The 15645-nt window shown below is 38.6% G+C and overlaps 1 long non-coding RNA gene across 1 annotated transcript in view; it reads right to left on the reverse strand.

The window, feature by feature from the left end:
• Nucleotides 1-7034: 7034 nt before the first annotated feature.
• The window catches only part of LOC121034671 (uncharacterized), a 17528-nt gene continuing 8917 nt past the window's right edge, over nucleotides 7035-15645 (reverse strand). The window contains exons 2-3 of the long non-coding RNA XR_005792555.1: nucleotides 9270-9276; nucleotides 7035-7045 (exon numbers count right to left, since the gene is read on the reverse strand). This is a non-coding gene — a long non-coding RNA (uncharacterized LOC121034671). The remainder of the gene's footprint in view (nucleotides 7046-9269; nucleotides 9277-15645) is intronic.

Genomic DNA, 15645 nt, shown 5'->3' on the forward strand with positions numbered 1-15645 from the left:
GTGTTTATGAGCTCTCTTATTTCATTGGTCTATTCTTCTGATCTTATGCCAATACCACAGTCAGCAGTTACTGACATTACCAAAGCTCTATCACATCCTCCACAGTTTAGTAGAATTAGACCATTAGGATCCACAGAAAACCTGTTGGGATTTTGGTTGTGATTGTGCTAAACTTAGAGATCAATTTAGGGAAATTTGATATATTTACAATATCAATTTTTAAATTTTTTTTTCAACGTTTATTTATTTTTGGGACAGAGAGAGACAGAGCATGAATGGGCGAGGGGCAGAGAGAGAGGGAGACACAGAATCGGAAACAGGCTCCAGGCTCTGAGCCATCAGCCCAGAGCCCGACGCGGGGCTCGAACTCACGGACCGCGAGATCGTGACCTGGTTGAAGTCGGACGCTTAACCGACTGCGCCACCCAGGCGCCCCATCAATTTTTAAAATTCATGAACATGGTATATGTCTCTACTTTGGAGAGTCTTCTTTAATTTCCCTTAAAGTTTTATTCTTTACTTTGTAGAGGTGTCACATACTTTTTTTAGATTTATTCTACCTGACATTTAAAAATTTGTACACATGCATGTATGTATACTTTATAGTATCCTTTTAAAAATTAATTTCCTACACTTCTCTAAAGAAGACATCCGGATGACCAACAGGCACATGAAAAGATGCTCAACATCGCTCCTCATCAGGGAAATACAAATCAAAACCACACTCAGGTATCACCTCATGCCAGTCAGAGTGGCCAAAATGAACAAATCAGGAGACTATAGATGCTGGAGAGGATGTGGAGAAACGGGAACCCTCTTGTACTGTTGGTGGGAATGCAAATTTGTGCAGCCACTCTGGAAAACAGTGTGGAGGTTCCTCAAAAAATTAAAAATAGACCTACCCTATGACCCAGCAATACCACTGCTAGGAATTTACCCAAGGGATACAGGAGTACTGATGCACAGGGGCACTTGTACCCCAATGTTTATAGCAGCACTGTCAACAATAGCCAAATTATGGAAAGAGCCTAAATGTCCATCAACTGATGAATGGATAAAGAAATTGTGGTTTATATACACAATGGAGTACTACGTGGCAATGAGAAAGAATGAAGTATGGCCCTTTGTAGCAACGTGGATGGAACTGGAGAGTGTGATGCTAAGTGAAATAAGCCATACAGAGAAAGACAGATACCATATGGTTTCACTCTTATGTGGATCCTGAGAAACTTAACAGAAACCCATGGGGGAGGGGAAGGGAAAAAAAAAAAAAGAGGTTAGAGTGGAAGAGAGCCAAAGCATAAAAGACTCTTAAAAACTGAGAACAAACTGAGTGTTGATGGGGGGTGGGAGGGAGGGGAGGGTGGGTAATGGGTATTGAGGAGGGCACCTTATGGGATGAGCACTGGGTGTTGTATGGAAACCAAGTTGACAATAAAATTCATATATTGAAAAAAATTTAAAATAAATAAATAAAAATTAATTTCCTCTTTTCATAGTTGAATATGTATAGAAATACAGCTGGGTTTTGTATGTTGACTTTGTATTTAGCAACTTCTAGGACATCTTTATATATTCTGGATGTGAGCCCTTTATCAGCTGTACATGTGGTAAATATCTTCTCTCCACTAATATGAATCATAGCTCTAAGTGTAAAAAGCAAAACTACAAAACTTTAGAGGAAAACATAGGAGAAAATATTTGTAACCTGGGGTTAAGCAAAGATTTCCTAGATATGACATTGAAAGCATGATCCATTTAAAAAATTGATAATAAATTGGACCTCATCAAAATGAAAAACTTTTGCTCCAGGAAAGATACTGTTAAGAGGATGAAAAGACAAGCTACATAGTTAAAGAAATATTTGCCAGTCACCTATCTGGCAAAGAACTTGTATCCAGAATATGTAAAAAATTTTTAAAAAATATATTTGTAGGTACTGCTATACTTTCCAAATACACAATTATATTATGTGTAATGACTTTCTATCTCTTTAAGGAAATTGCCTTTATTCCAAATTTACTAAGAGTTTTTATTGTGATATTGAATGTTATCAAATACTTTTGCTGCATCTAGTGAAATGAACACAACTTGTCTCCTTTATTAATAAGGACAAGTCACTTTTATTAATTTGTCAACGCAAAACCATTCATCCATTCCTGGTATAAACCTAACTTGGCTATGACATATGACATACTTTTTTTCTTAATGTTTATTTATTTTTGAGACAGAGAGAGACAGAGCATGAGTGGGGGAGGGGCAGAGAGAGAGGGAGACACAGAATCTGAAACAGGCTCCAGGCTCTGAGCTGTCAGCACAGGGCCCGACGTGGGCCTCGAACTGACGGACCGCGAGATCATGACCTGAGCCAAAGTCAGCCGCTTAACTGACTGAGCCACCCAGGTGCCCCAACATATGACATACTTTTATATAAAATACTGTATGTTTTTATATAATTACTGGACTCAGTAACTATAGAATTCCCTCTATATAGTGCTGGATTCCATTTACTATATATTCGCTCATTTTTATTTTACTTGTAAAATTATCATAGGGAACTAACCGTAAATGGTATTTAAAAAAATTTAGTTTCTAACTATACATTGCTAGTATGGAGAAATATGATTGATTTTTGTGTGTTGACCATGTATCTTGCAACTTAGTCAAACTCACTTATTAATTTTAGGAGGTTTTTTTGCAGATTTCTTGAAATTTTCTGTATAGACAATTATAGGGACAACTTCATTCCTTCCTCTGCATACTCTTTTAAAGTTTTAATTCTAGTACAGTTAACATACAGTGTTATGGGGCGCCTGGGTGGCTCAGTCGGTTGAGCATCCAAATTCGGCTCAGGTCATGATCTCACAGTTTGTGGATTCGAGCCCCGCGTGGGGCCCTGTGCTGACAGCTCAGAGCCTGCTTCCGATTCTGTGTCTCCTTCTCTCTCTGCCCCTCCCCACTCATGCTCTGTTTCTCTCTGTCTCTCAAAAATAAATAAATGTTCATTAAAATTCTTTGAAAAACCATACAGTGTTATATTAGCTTCAGATATATAATATAGTGATTCAAGAACTCTATACATTATTCAGTGTTCATCACAATAAGTGTACTCTTACTGGCTAGGACTTCCAGTGCAACATTGAATAGGAGTGGTAAGGGAATATCCTTAACTTGTCACTGATCTTAGGGGAAGAGCATTCAGTCTTTCACCATTAATATGCCAAATTTATCATTAACATGATAGGTTTTTCATAGATGAGACTCTATAATAAGTAGATGTTAAAATCTGTCAAATTTTTTTCTGTGTGAATTATGTGATTTTTCTTCATTAAACTTTGAGTGTGGTGGATTACATTGATTTGTTTTTCTTTTCTTTTTAAAAAATTTTTTTAATGTTCATTTTTGAGAGAGCGAGAGAGCAGGGGAGGGGCAGAGGGCAAGGGAAACACGGAATTGAAGCAGACTCCAGGTTCCAAGCTGTCAGCACAGAGCCTGACCTGGGGCTTGAACTCACAGACCGTGAGATCATGACCTGAGCCCAAGCGGGACACTTAACTGACTGATCCACCCAGGCACCCCACATTGATTTGTTTTTCAAATATTGAACCAGCTTGCATCCTGAGATAAACTCCATTTTGTCATCATATACTGTTTTTGTTTTGTTTTGTTTTGTTTTTTTTAATTTTTTTAACCTTTATTTATTTTTGAGACAGAGAGAGACAGAGCATGAACAGGGGAGGGGCAGAGAGAGAGGGAGACACAGAATCTGAAACAGCCTCCAGGCTCTGAGCTGTCAGCACAGAGCCCGATGCGGGGCTCGAACTCACGGACCGTGAGATCATGACCTGAGCCGAAGTCGGCCGCTTAACCGACTGAGCCACCCAGGTGCCCCTCATATACTGTTTTTTTACATGTTGATAGATTCAACTTGCTAATACAGATCTTTCTCGACTTACAGTGAGGTCATGTCCTGATAAACCCATTGTAAGTTGACAACAACTCATGTCAAAAATGCCTTTAATACAATTAACCTACCAAACATCATAGCTTAACCTGGCCTAACTTAAACAGGCTCATTTACATGAGTCTACAGTTGGAAAAAGTCATCTAACACAAAGCCTATTTTATAATAAAGTATTGAATATCTCATGTAATTTATTGAATACTGTACTGAAAGTGACAAACAGATTGGTTGGATAGGTACAGAATCATTCTCAGTATATTTGTTGTCTACTCTTGTGATCTGGAGCTACCATCACAAGGGAGTGTTGTATCGCTAGCCTGAGAAAAGATCAAAATTCAAAATTCAAACAGTTTCTACTGAATGAGTATTGCTTTTGCACCATCATAAAGTTGAAAAACTATACACTGAGCCAGCATTAAGTCAGGGACTGTATTCTATCGGGGGATTTTTGCATCCCTGTCCTTGGGAGATATTGATTTATAGTTTTCTTTTTGTACTCCCTTTGTCTAGTTTTAGTATCAGAGCAATGCTTGCCTCATAAAATGAGTTGAGGAGTGCTCCCTTTTCTCTGTCTCTGTTTCTCTCTCTTTTTCAGGAGACATTGCTTAGAACTGGTGTTACTTCCTTAAATATTTGGCTGACAATACTAGGTAGTTCTGGAGATTTTTTTTTCCCTCGGGAGGTGACCATTTCTTAAGTGGTCATATGACTGTGCAGATTAGCCATTTCATCTTTGGTGAGTTTTGGTAGTTTGTGGCTTTCAAGCATTTGTCCATTTCACTTATGTTGTCAAATTTATGTGCAGTTGTTTACAACATCCTGTTATTATCCTTTTAATGTTGCAGAGTATTGCATGTAATTTGTATCTTCAGTCTTGCTAGAGATTTATTTTATTATTTTTTTCAAAGAACCAGATTTTGATTTCATTAATTTTCTCTACTTTTCTGCTTTCAATTTTATTGATTTATGCTCTTTATCATTTCTTTCCTACTGCTTCCTTTGGGTTTACTTTGCTCTATTTCTAGTTGCTTAAAGTGAAAGCTTAGATTATTTACTTAAGACATTTCTTCTTTTCTAATACCAGAATTTAATACTAATAACTTTTCTCTAAAATTACTTTACATCCTGAAAACTTTATATTTGTATTTTCATTCACTCAGGTGAAAATATTTTCTAATTTCCCTACAGACTTTTTGACTCATGGATTATTTAGAAGTGTTTTGTTTATGGGAATGCAAGCTGGTGCAGCCACTCTGGAAAACAGTATGGAGGTTCCTCAAAAAACTAAAAATAGAACTACCCTACGACCCAGCAATTGCACTGCTAGGCATTTATCCACGGGATACAGGTGTGCTGTTTCGAAGGGACACATGCACCCCCATGTTTATAGCAGCACTATCAACAATAGCCAAAGTATGGAAAGAGCCCAAAAGTCCATCGACGAATGAATGGATAAAGAAGATGTGGTGTGTGTGTGTATATATACACACACACACACACACACACATACACACATGTATATACAGTGGAGTATTACTCGGCAATCAAAAAGAATGAAATCTTGCCATTTGCAACTACATGGATAGAACTGGAGGGTATTATGCTAAGTGAAATTAGAGAAAGACAAAAATCATATGACTTCATTCATATAAGGGCTTTATGAGACAAAACAGAGGAACATAAGGGAAGGGAAACAAAAATAATATAAAAACAGGGAGAGGGACAAAACAGAAGAGACTCATAAATATGGAGAACAAACTGAGGGTTACTGGAGGGGTTGTGGGAGGGGGGATGGGCTAATCGGGTAAGGGGCACTAAGGAATCTACTCCTGAGATCATTGTTGCACTATATGCTAACTAATTTGGTTGTAAATTTTGAAAACTAAAAAATGAAACAAGTTAAAATAAAAATAAATAAAAAATAAATAAATAATTTCTATGCATTATGAAAAAAAGAAGTGTTTTGTTTAATTTCCAAAGTTTTGGAATTTTCCTAGTATCTTTCTGTTCATCACATCTACTTTAGTTTCATTATGGTCACTGTATTTTCCTAATTTTTTTTGTTTTTGTAGTTTTTTTTTAAATTTTTTTAATATTTATTTATTTTTGGGAGAGAGAGAGACAGAGCATGAGTTGGGTAGGGGCAGAGAGAGAGAGAGGCAGACATAGAATCCGAAGCAGGCTCCAGGCTCTGAGCTGTCAGCACAGAGAGCCCAACACAGGGCTCAAACCCACGAACCGTGAGATCGTGACCTGAGCTGAAGTCGGACGTTTAACCAACTGAGCCACCCAAGCACCCCAGGTTGTAGTTTGTTTTATGACCCCAAATATGTCTGTCTTGGTGAATGTCCCATATGCACTTGGGAAAAAAACACATATTTAGCTATTACTGAATAGAGTGTCCTATAAATGTCAATTGTTCAGTCCTTCTATATCCTTGATTTTCTTTCTATTACTTCTTTCTATTAGTATTGAAGTCCCCAACGATAATTGTGGATTTGTGTGTTTTTCTTTTTGGTTCTGTTCTTCATGTATTTTGAGGTAATTGTTGTTACTTACATACACATTTAGGATTTTAGTGTTTTCTTGGTGAACTGACCCTTTTATCATCGGATAATATATGCCTTTATCCCTGTTACTTTCCTTGTTTTGAGTCTCCTTTGTCTGATATTAGTGTTTGCATGGTAGATCTTTTTTCCATCCTTTTCATTCTGACCTATCTATATCATTCATTATCTTGAAGTTTCTTGTAGACAGACTATAACTGGTTCGTGTCTTGTTATTCTAACAAACTCTGATTTTTATATTGGTGTATTTATTTATTTTTAATGTTTATTTATTTTTGAGAGAAAGAGCACACTAGCAGGGAGGGGGAAGAGAGAGAGATGGAGAGAGAGAATCCCAAGCAGGGCCCCATGCAGGGCTTGAATCCATGAAGCATGAGATCATGACCTGAGCTGAAATCCAGAGTGAGATGTTTAACGGAGCCACCCAGGTGCCCCTGTATTGTGTGTTGAAAACAGTTATATTTAGGGATGCCTGAGTGGTTCAGTCGGTTAAGCATCTGACTCTGGATTTCAGCTCAGGTCATGATCTCATGGTTCATGAGATTAAGTCCCAAGTCAGTCTCTGTGCTGACGGTACAGACTCTCTCCCCCAAACTCTCTCTAAAAATAAATAAATGAACATTAAAAAAAAAAAGTTTAGGGGCGCCTGGGTGGCGCAGTCGGTTAAGCGTCCGACTTCAGCCAGGTCACGATCTCGCGGTCCGTGAGTTCGAGCCCCGCGTCGGGCTCTGGGCTGATGGCTCGGAGCCTGGAGCCTGTTTCCGATTCTGTGTCTCCCTCTGTCTCTGCCCCTCCCCCGTTCATGCTCTGCCTCTCTCTGTCCCCAAAATAAATAAACGTTGAAAAAATAAAATTAAAAAAAAAAAAAGTTTAATGACTTATTGATATGTTTGGATATAGGGCTCCCATTTTATTATTCATTTTCCATTTTGCCCCTCTTTTTCATTCCCCTCCTTTCTTTCCCACCTTCTTTGGGGTTATTTGAATATATTTTAGCATTCCATTTTAACCTATTGTGTTTTGATAATATCTCTTTGTATAAAGTTTTTAGTGGTTCTAGGGATTACAGTATCCATACTGAACTTCATAGTCCATTTAAAATTAATATGTAACTACTTCAAGTGAAATATCAAAAACTTTACTCCATATAGGTCCCTTTACCCTCCCCCTTTATATTGTAGTTGTCTTATATGTTACATCTACACACGTTGAAAACCCCATCAGACACTGTTCTATTTTTTTTTTTTTTTGCTTCTAAATATCAAGCATATTTTAAAGAACTCAAAAGAAAAAGAATGGTCTATTATATTTACCCAGATATTGATCATTTTTTCACTCTTCCTTCATTCTTGATGTTCTAGCTTTCATTTCCCTTTCCTCTGAAAAACTTCCTTTAGCCATTCTTTTAGAGCGTGTCAACTGGCCACGAATGCTCTCACTTTTCATCCTTCTGAGAATGTCTTTATTTTGTCTTCATTACTGGAGGTTATTTTTACTGGATAGAAAATTCTGGCTCGAGAGTTCCTTTTTTCAACACCTTAAAAATATTGTGCCACCCCCTTCTTGCCTTCATGGTTTCTGATGAGAATTCAGCATTCATTCAAATCATTGCTTCTCTGCCAGAATGTATTATTTTTGTCTGACCACATGGAAGATTTATTTTCTTTAGTTTTCAGCAGTTTTACTATGATGTGTATGGGTATAAAATTCTTTGGCTTTATCTTGTTTGGAGTTCACAGAACCTTTTGAATATGTAGATTTATGTCTTTTGCCAAATGTGGGAAGTTTTCAGCTGTTATTACTTCAAGCATTTTTCCAGCTCTGCACTCTTTCTCTGTTTCTGGAAGTCTAATGGAACAAATGCTGGACTTTTTTTTTTTTTTATTGTTCCACAGGTTCCCTGGGATCTTTTCAGGTTTTTTTCCCCCTCACTATTGTTTAGACTAATGTTTACTCATCTTTATGTTCACAGACTCTTCCCTTTGTCATCTCCATACTGCTTTGGGATACATCCAGTGAGTTTTTAACTTCTGGGCTTTCTTATTTTCCAGTTCTAGCATTTCCATTTTGTTATTCACTATATTTTCTATTTCCTTACTGAATCTTCCAAGTTTTCCATTTGTTCCAAGGATGTTTACAATTGTTAGGGCATTTTTATAATGGTTGCTTTAAAGTCTTTGTCACGTGAGTCCAACATCTAAGTCATCTTAATATTGACACATGTTGGGGCGCCTGGGTGGCGCAGCCGGTTAAGCGTCCGACTTCAGCCAGGTCACGATCTCGCGGTCCGTGAGTTCGAGCCCCGCGTCAGGCTCTGGGCTGATGGCTCGGAGCCTGGAGCCTGTTTCCGATTCTGTGTCTCCCTCTCTCTCTGCCCCTCCCCCGTTCATGCTCTGTCTCTCTCTGTCCCCCCAAAAATAAATAAACGTTGAAAAAAAAATTAAAAAAAAATATTGACACATGTTGACTGTCTTTATTTGTGAGTTGAGATTTTCCTTAGTTACTCGTATGCCAAGTAATTATTCATCTGCCAAGTTTAAGAATGTATCTTAAACATTTTGAGTGTTAAGCTATGAGACTCTGGCTCTTGTTTAAATCATATGAAGAATGTTATTTTTTATTAGTATGCAATTGACCTAATTAGATTCAGGCTGTAAGTTCCAAACCAGTCTTGTGGATTACGGTTAGAATTTCATTTTAATTTTCTCACTTTGCAACGGTGTTCAGATCTAGTCCACATGTGTGCTACCCAGTGGACAGTCTGGGACTTGGATGGTGGAAAGTGCAGTTCTCAAAGTCTTACATGCTGATTAAGACCAGACCTAAGTACAGGGCAGGGCTGAGCCCAGGAGTTTGCGAGCGATTTTATAGGGCCACTTCTCCAAGGTGCTCCTTCTCTACGATCTCCCTTGTACTATTCAGGTCTCTGGGGTTCTTCTTTTTGGTTCTCCACCAGGAAGCTAGAGCTTTGCTTAGCTTACTCTGCCTGCCATGCACTTTCATAACTGCACCCGTGTCTGAGACCAAGTGGCAGGAGAACCAGAGGATAAAAAATGGTGAATTCATTGCCAGTTCAGTGCTTCATATTTTGGTCTTCTTCCCCAACTTGTCTGCCACTATTTACTTTTCAGAGTCCTCAAATAGCTTCTGCTCCATGCATTCTGGCTAGGTTTTACAGCTGCATTCAGTGGGAGAGACAGGAGGAATGTGCTTACTCCATCTGACTCCCACTCATGGTTTTCTCAACTATATTCATGAATGACTTTGCCTGTAATTTTCCTTTCTCTACTGGGTTTTGTATCAAGATTATGCTTACCATAAAATGAGTTGGAGTATATCCTCCTTTTTAAAATTCTCTGGAAGAATCTACGAAGACAAGAAATTTCACTAATGAAGGCAAATGGAATTTGTGGGAAGCTTTCTGATTTATTGTTTTTACTAGTTATAGGAATATCCAATTCTATTTCTCCTTGTGTTATTTTTAAGTTATGTTTTCTAGGAGTTTTTCGTTTACGTTTTCAGTGTTATTAACATACAGTTGTTTGTATATCCTCTTTTGATGTTTATAATGTATTTACATTTTTAATGACTCCCTTTTTATTTCAGATTTTGAATTTTAAAAAAGTACCATTCTCACATAGGTGTCTTTACAACTTTGGATAGGCGATGGTTTCTTAGATATTACTCCAAAAACACAAATAGCCATCATCGAATTTAAAACCTATTGTGCCTCGGGGTGTGTGGGTGGCTTGGTGGGTTGGGTGTCTAACTCTTGGTTTCGGCTTGAGTCATGGTCCTGGGTTTGAGCATGGGGCCTGCTTGGGATTCTCTCTCCCTCTCAGCTCCTCCCTTACTTGCTTGCACACATGCTTACGAGCCACGTGTTGTTGGGCTCCAAGCTGACAGCATGGAATTCTGCCTGCTTGGAATTCTCTCTCCACCCCTACTCCATTCACAATTCTTTCTCTCTCTAAAAATAAATAAATAGGGGCACCTGGGTGGCTCAGTTGGTTAAGCCTCTGACTTTGGCTCAGGTCATGATCTCATGGTTTGTGGGTTTCAGCCCTGCGTCAGGCTCTGTGCTGACAGCTCGGAGCCTGGAGCCTGCTTCCGATTCTGTGTCTCCCTCTCTCTCTGCCGTTCCCCTGCTCATGATCTGTCTCTCAAAAATAAATAAACAGTAAAAAAAATTAAACATAAATAAACAAAAAAAACCATGAGATGTTACTTCATATCCACTAGGATCAGTGTAATAATAAAAAAAATAAGTATTGATGACTCTGTGAAGAAAATGGAACTCTCATACGACGTTACTGAGAATGTAAAATGGTGTAACCACTTTGAAAAACAGTATGGCAATTTTCAAATGATTAAACATGGAATTACCATATGACCAGTAATGTATGTACTGGGTATAAATACTAATTTCTCTTTTAGGTATATATACTTAAGGAAAGTGAAAACGTGTATGCACACAAAAACTTGTACATGAATGTTCATACATAATAGTCAAAAAGTGGAAACAACCCAAATCAGCTGATAAATGGATAAATGAGATATAACCATACAGTGAAATATTATTCAACCATAAAAAGAAACAAAGTACTGATATATACCATAGCATGATGACCATTGTAACTATTATGTGAAGTGAAAGAAGCTAGTCACAAAGAACCATACATTGTGTAATTCCAGTTTCATGAAATGTCCATTAACAGGCAAACCTATAGAGACAGAAAGTAGAAAATTGGTTGCCTACAGCTAGGGCATTTGAGAGGATGGAGTGTAAAATTTCTTTGGGAGTAATGAAAAGGTTTTAAAATTGACAGTGGTGATGGACGCACAACTCTGTGAATATGCTAAATGCCATTGAATTGTACACTTCACATGGGAGACTTGTTCGGGCTGTGAATTGTATCTCAGTAAAGTTGTAAAAAGATACCATGCCTCTGTCTCGGTCATTCTTTCTCAGATTATTCACTCTGGAGAATGCCAGCTTCTGTGTCATAACATTTTGAGGAGGCCCATACGGCAAGGAACTGAAGCCTCCTGCCAATAGCCTTGTAAGTGACTTTGGAAGTGGGTAACTTGTCCCCATCAAGATTTGAATGACCGTAGCCACTGCCGATAGATTGCTACCTCATGGGATCCGGAGTCAGGACCACCCAGTTAAGCCCTCAGATTTCTGACCCTCAGAAACTGTGAAATAATAAATGTTTGTTACCTAAAGGTGCTAAGTTTTAAGATAATTTATTAATAAGCAATAAATATACAAGCCCATCTAGCTCTTTAAGACAGGAATTTCTAATAAAATTTCACTTTTTATATTTAATAATTATGACATTTTCTGGTATATTTTGCTGCTTTGATTGAATGTATACTACTAATTATGTCAATCCAAAACAAAATTTTCACAGAGCCTTACGGTTATGGGATATTTTTTAAAAGTCAGTTATAGGGGCGCCTGGGTGGCCCAGTCAGTTAAGCATCTGGCTCTTGATTTTGGCCCAGGTCATGATCTCATAGTTTGCCGGATGGAGTCCTGCATCAGGCTCCATGCTAATAGCCCAGAGCCTGCTTGGGATTCTCTCTCCCTCTCTCTCTGCCCCTCCCACACTTGCTCCCTCGTACGTGCCCTCTCTCTCAAAAATAAACATTAAAAATAGTCAATTATATTTGTATTACATATTTTTGTTACAAAGAAGTATGATAAATTGATAAGTCTTTCAAGCACAAAAACATTCTAATGGGGTAGAATTTAGGGGCAAGTGTTGGAATGGTAGTATGTGTTCAGGGAGCAAAAGTAAGAATCTGAAATTTCTTAGTGTTAATGAAAAGTTTTGCTATGTATTGTTTTAATGGATGGTAGCATCAAATCATGATAGATACCACTGGATACATTTAAAAGAGCGATACAACAATTTCATTGGAAAGGATCAATATTTGTATTAGAAATTACATCCTTGCCACTAATTAAGTTATTAAAAAATTTAGATGTCAATTTAAAAATGCACAAGAGGCCTGTAGATTTTTATTGTTTATTTTGAGAGAGAGAGAGAGAGAGAGAGAGAGAGAAAGAGAGAGAGCATGAGCAGGGAAGAGGCAGAGAGAGAGGGTGAGAGAATCCCAAGCATCCACACTCAGCATGGCACCTGACTCGGGGCTCCATCTCACGAACCATGAGATCACAACCTGAGCAGAAGTCAAGTTGGTCACTTAACCAACTGAGCCATCTAGGCACCCCAAGGCCTGTAGATTTATTTTTTTAATTGTTTAAGGGAGGTTTTGTTTTGTTTTGTTTTGTTTTGTTTGGACATGCTTGGAGTTCGTGGTGGTTCTTGAAACTGTAGCTTGATTTGGGAAATTTGAGTTTGGGAAATTCTCAGCCATTTTATCTTCTAACACTGCTCCAATCTCTCTCCTCTCCTTCTAGCTACAATTATGTCTATAAAACCTATTCCTCATATCCCATATGTTTTTTATGTTCTTTTCTGTGTTCTTCACTCTTTTGACTCTATTTCAGCCTGGATACTTTTCTGCTCTATCTTCTGGCTCACTAATTCTCTTTTCGGTCATGTCTAATCCATTATTAAATTTATCCATTGACTTGTTAGTAACAGATACTATAAATTTTGGTTCTCAAATGTTTAATTTGAGAATCTGAAATTCTCTATTTTAATTCCCCTAAGTCCTTAATCATCGCTATTTTAAAACGTAGGTCTGGTAACTCCATTATCTGAATCCTCTGGGATTTCTATTATAGGTCTGTCTCTGAAAATGTCTCTGAGCATGTTTTGTCTTTTCATGCTTAGCTATTTTTGGATGAATGTTTTCTATTGGAATTTACTTTTGCTTTTGGCAGGCAGCTCTAGGCTAAAGGCACTAGAAAGCCCAGTCAAGGATTTGTAAGATTCGAAGCTGGGCTTTAGAAGAGCTTCACCTTGATTCCTACTGTACAGTCATAGCCCTCCTGGACCCCACATAAAAACCTGGTACAGGTTTCAGGGTTCTTCCTTTTTGGTAAGCCCTCAACTATTTTCTCCTCCCAGCCTTGTTTACTGAGAGCTCTACTTGGCTTCTCAGCTTCTGCTTTTAGAACTAACAATCTCCTTGAGAGGAAAAGTGGCTCCAAATGTTAGACTCACTTTTCTTGGCTTACCCCCTTCTCCTAGGACTTGGGTCCGCAACTCCTCACTGCTTTGGCAGTCAGTCCTCTGATGCCTTCAGAGAGATTTTGAAAAAACTGCTTCCCCAGCTTTTCTGGTTATTCTCAGCCGAAGAGTTGGCCCTAAGCAACTCTACCATTGCTAGGATTAAAGCCTCCTCTCCTAAATGTTAGACTGATTTCCAATATCCTCTTGAATGCCTTCTGAATACATTACAGGTGCCCTGTGCTCAGTAAGAATCCACACTGAACTCTTCATTTGTCTCATCTCCTGCCTCATGGCACTCAACTGGCTTTTCCTGTCGTGGCTATTTCTGTTCATGGTTTTCTAAGCTATAAATATTGTCTGTGGATCTCCTCCCTGCCTCCTAAATGTGGTCAGTTACCAAGTTATGTGTACATTACCTCCATTATTTTTCTTCCATCAGAGCCCGCTGCTCAGTTCCCTGGAATACCATCCTCGGTCCCCCTCGTCTCCCTCCTGAACCACTGTAGGTTCAGTGCAGCACCTTTCCTAACTGTTGTCTCTGCTCTCAGAACCCTCTATGTTTATCTTGCCTGAGATGCCAGATTTCAGAACAGGGTTCTAAGTTGTTGCCTGCTTAAAGTCCTTCAAAGTCTCCTCTCAGCCCCTGCAATTCAGGAATAATCCTCACCTGGGCACTCAAGCCCTCCCTGATTTGACTCTAATACGCTTGTCTTCAGCCGTATCCATCTACTTTCAAGAGTGAAGGCTGTCTCCCTCAGCTACTACTGTTGTGTGAGCATCCAACAGTTGTCTTCCTTGGCCCCCCTCATGGCTATCTTTTCCCATTATCCTCCACCCAGGGGCAGGAGAGATGGTTTCAAGGAAAAGACGAATGTGAAAACTCCTTATGTTGTTGATAGTTTATGCTAGGGATGAGCATTAAACAAAAAGAGGGAGGAGAAACTGAATGAATTGCAGGCCTAAGATTTTAAGTTTCTTAAATGCTTTTCTTCAAAACTTTCTTACATTTCCTACTAAAAATAACGTTAAAAATACATGCTTTAAGCAAATAATTACCTCCTTTTGTCATTAAAAATTTTTTTTAAATGTTTATTTATTTTTGAGAGAAAGAATGACAGAGCACAAGTGGGGGGGAGGGGGAGTGGCAGAGAGAGAGGGAGACACAGAATCCGAAGCAGCTCCAGGTTCTGAGCTGACAGCCCAGAGCCGGATGCGGGGCTTGAACTTAAGAACTGTGAGATCATGACCTGAGCCAAAGTCGGACGCTCAACCAACTGAGCCACCGGGCACCCCATGTCATTAAAGATACATATAGTTTTCAAGAAACCACTTTCCTGTCCTTTGCTGACCATCTCAGGAGACATTTTTGACCTCTGGTTGGTTGGGTTTTGCTTTTTTCTTTTTTGGGGGGGGAGGATGGTGGGGGGTTAAATGTAATCACCCATTATCATTTTTATGGTGTAGACAAAATCCCGATGTTAATACTCCGTGGCAATGAGAAAAAATGAAATATGGCCTTTTGTAGCAACGTGGATGGAGCTGGAGAGTGTGATGCTAAGTGAAATAAGCCATACAGAGAAAGACAGATACCATATGGTTTCACTCTTATGTGGATCCTGAGAAACTTAACAGGAACCCATGGGGGAGGGGAAGGAAAAAAAAAAAAAAAAAGAGGTTAGAGTGGGAGAGAGCCAAAGCATAAGAGACTGTTGAGAACTGAGAACAAACTAAGGGTTGATGGGGGGTGGGAGGGAGGAGAGGGTGGGTGATGGGTATTGAGGAGGGCACCTTTTGGGATGAGCACTGGGTGTTGTATGGAAACCAATTTGACAATAAATTTCATATATAAATAAAAAAACAAAAAACAAAAAACAAAAAACAAAAAAAAACAAAAAAAAAACATTAAAAAAAACACAACAAAATCCCGATGTTAAATACTAAAAGAATTAAAAAAAAATTT

Source organism: Herpailurus yagouaroundi, unplaced genomic scaffold, assembly GCF_014898765.1.
Source record: "Herpailurus yagouaroundi ecotype Mexico unplaced genomic scaffold, PumYag 160, whole genome shotgun sequence".
Lineage (NCBI taxonomy): Eukaryota > Metazoa > Chordata > Mammalia > Carnivora > Felidae > Herpailurus > Herpailurus yagouaroundi.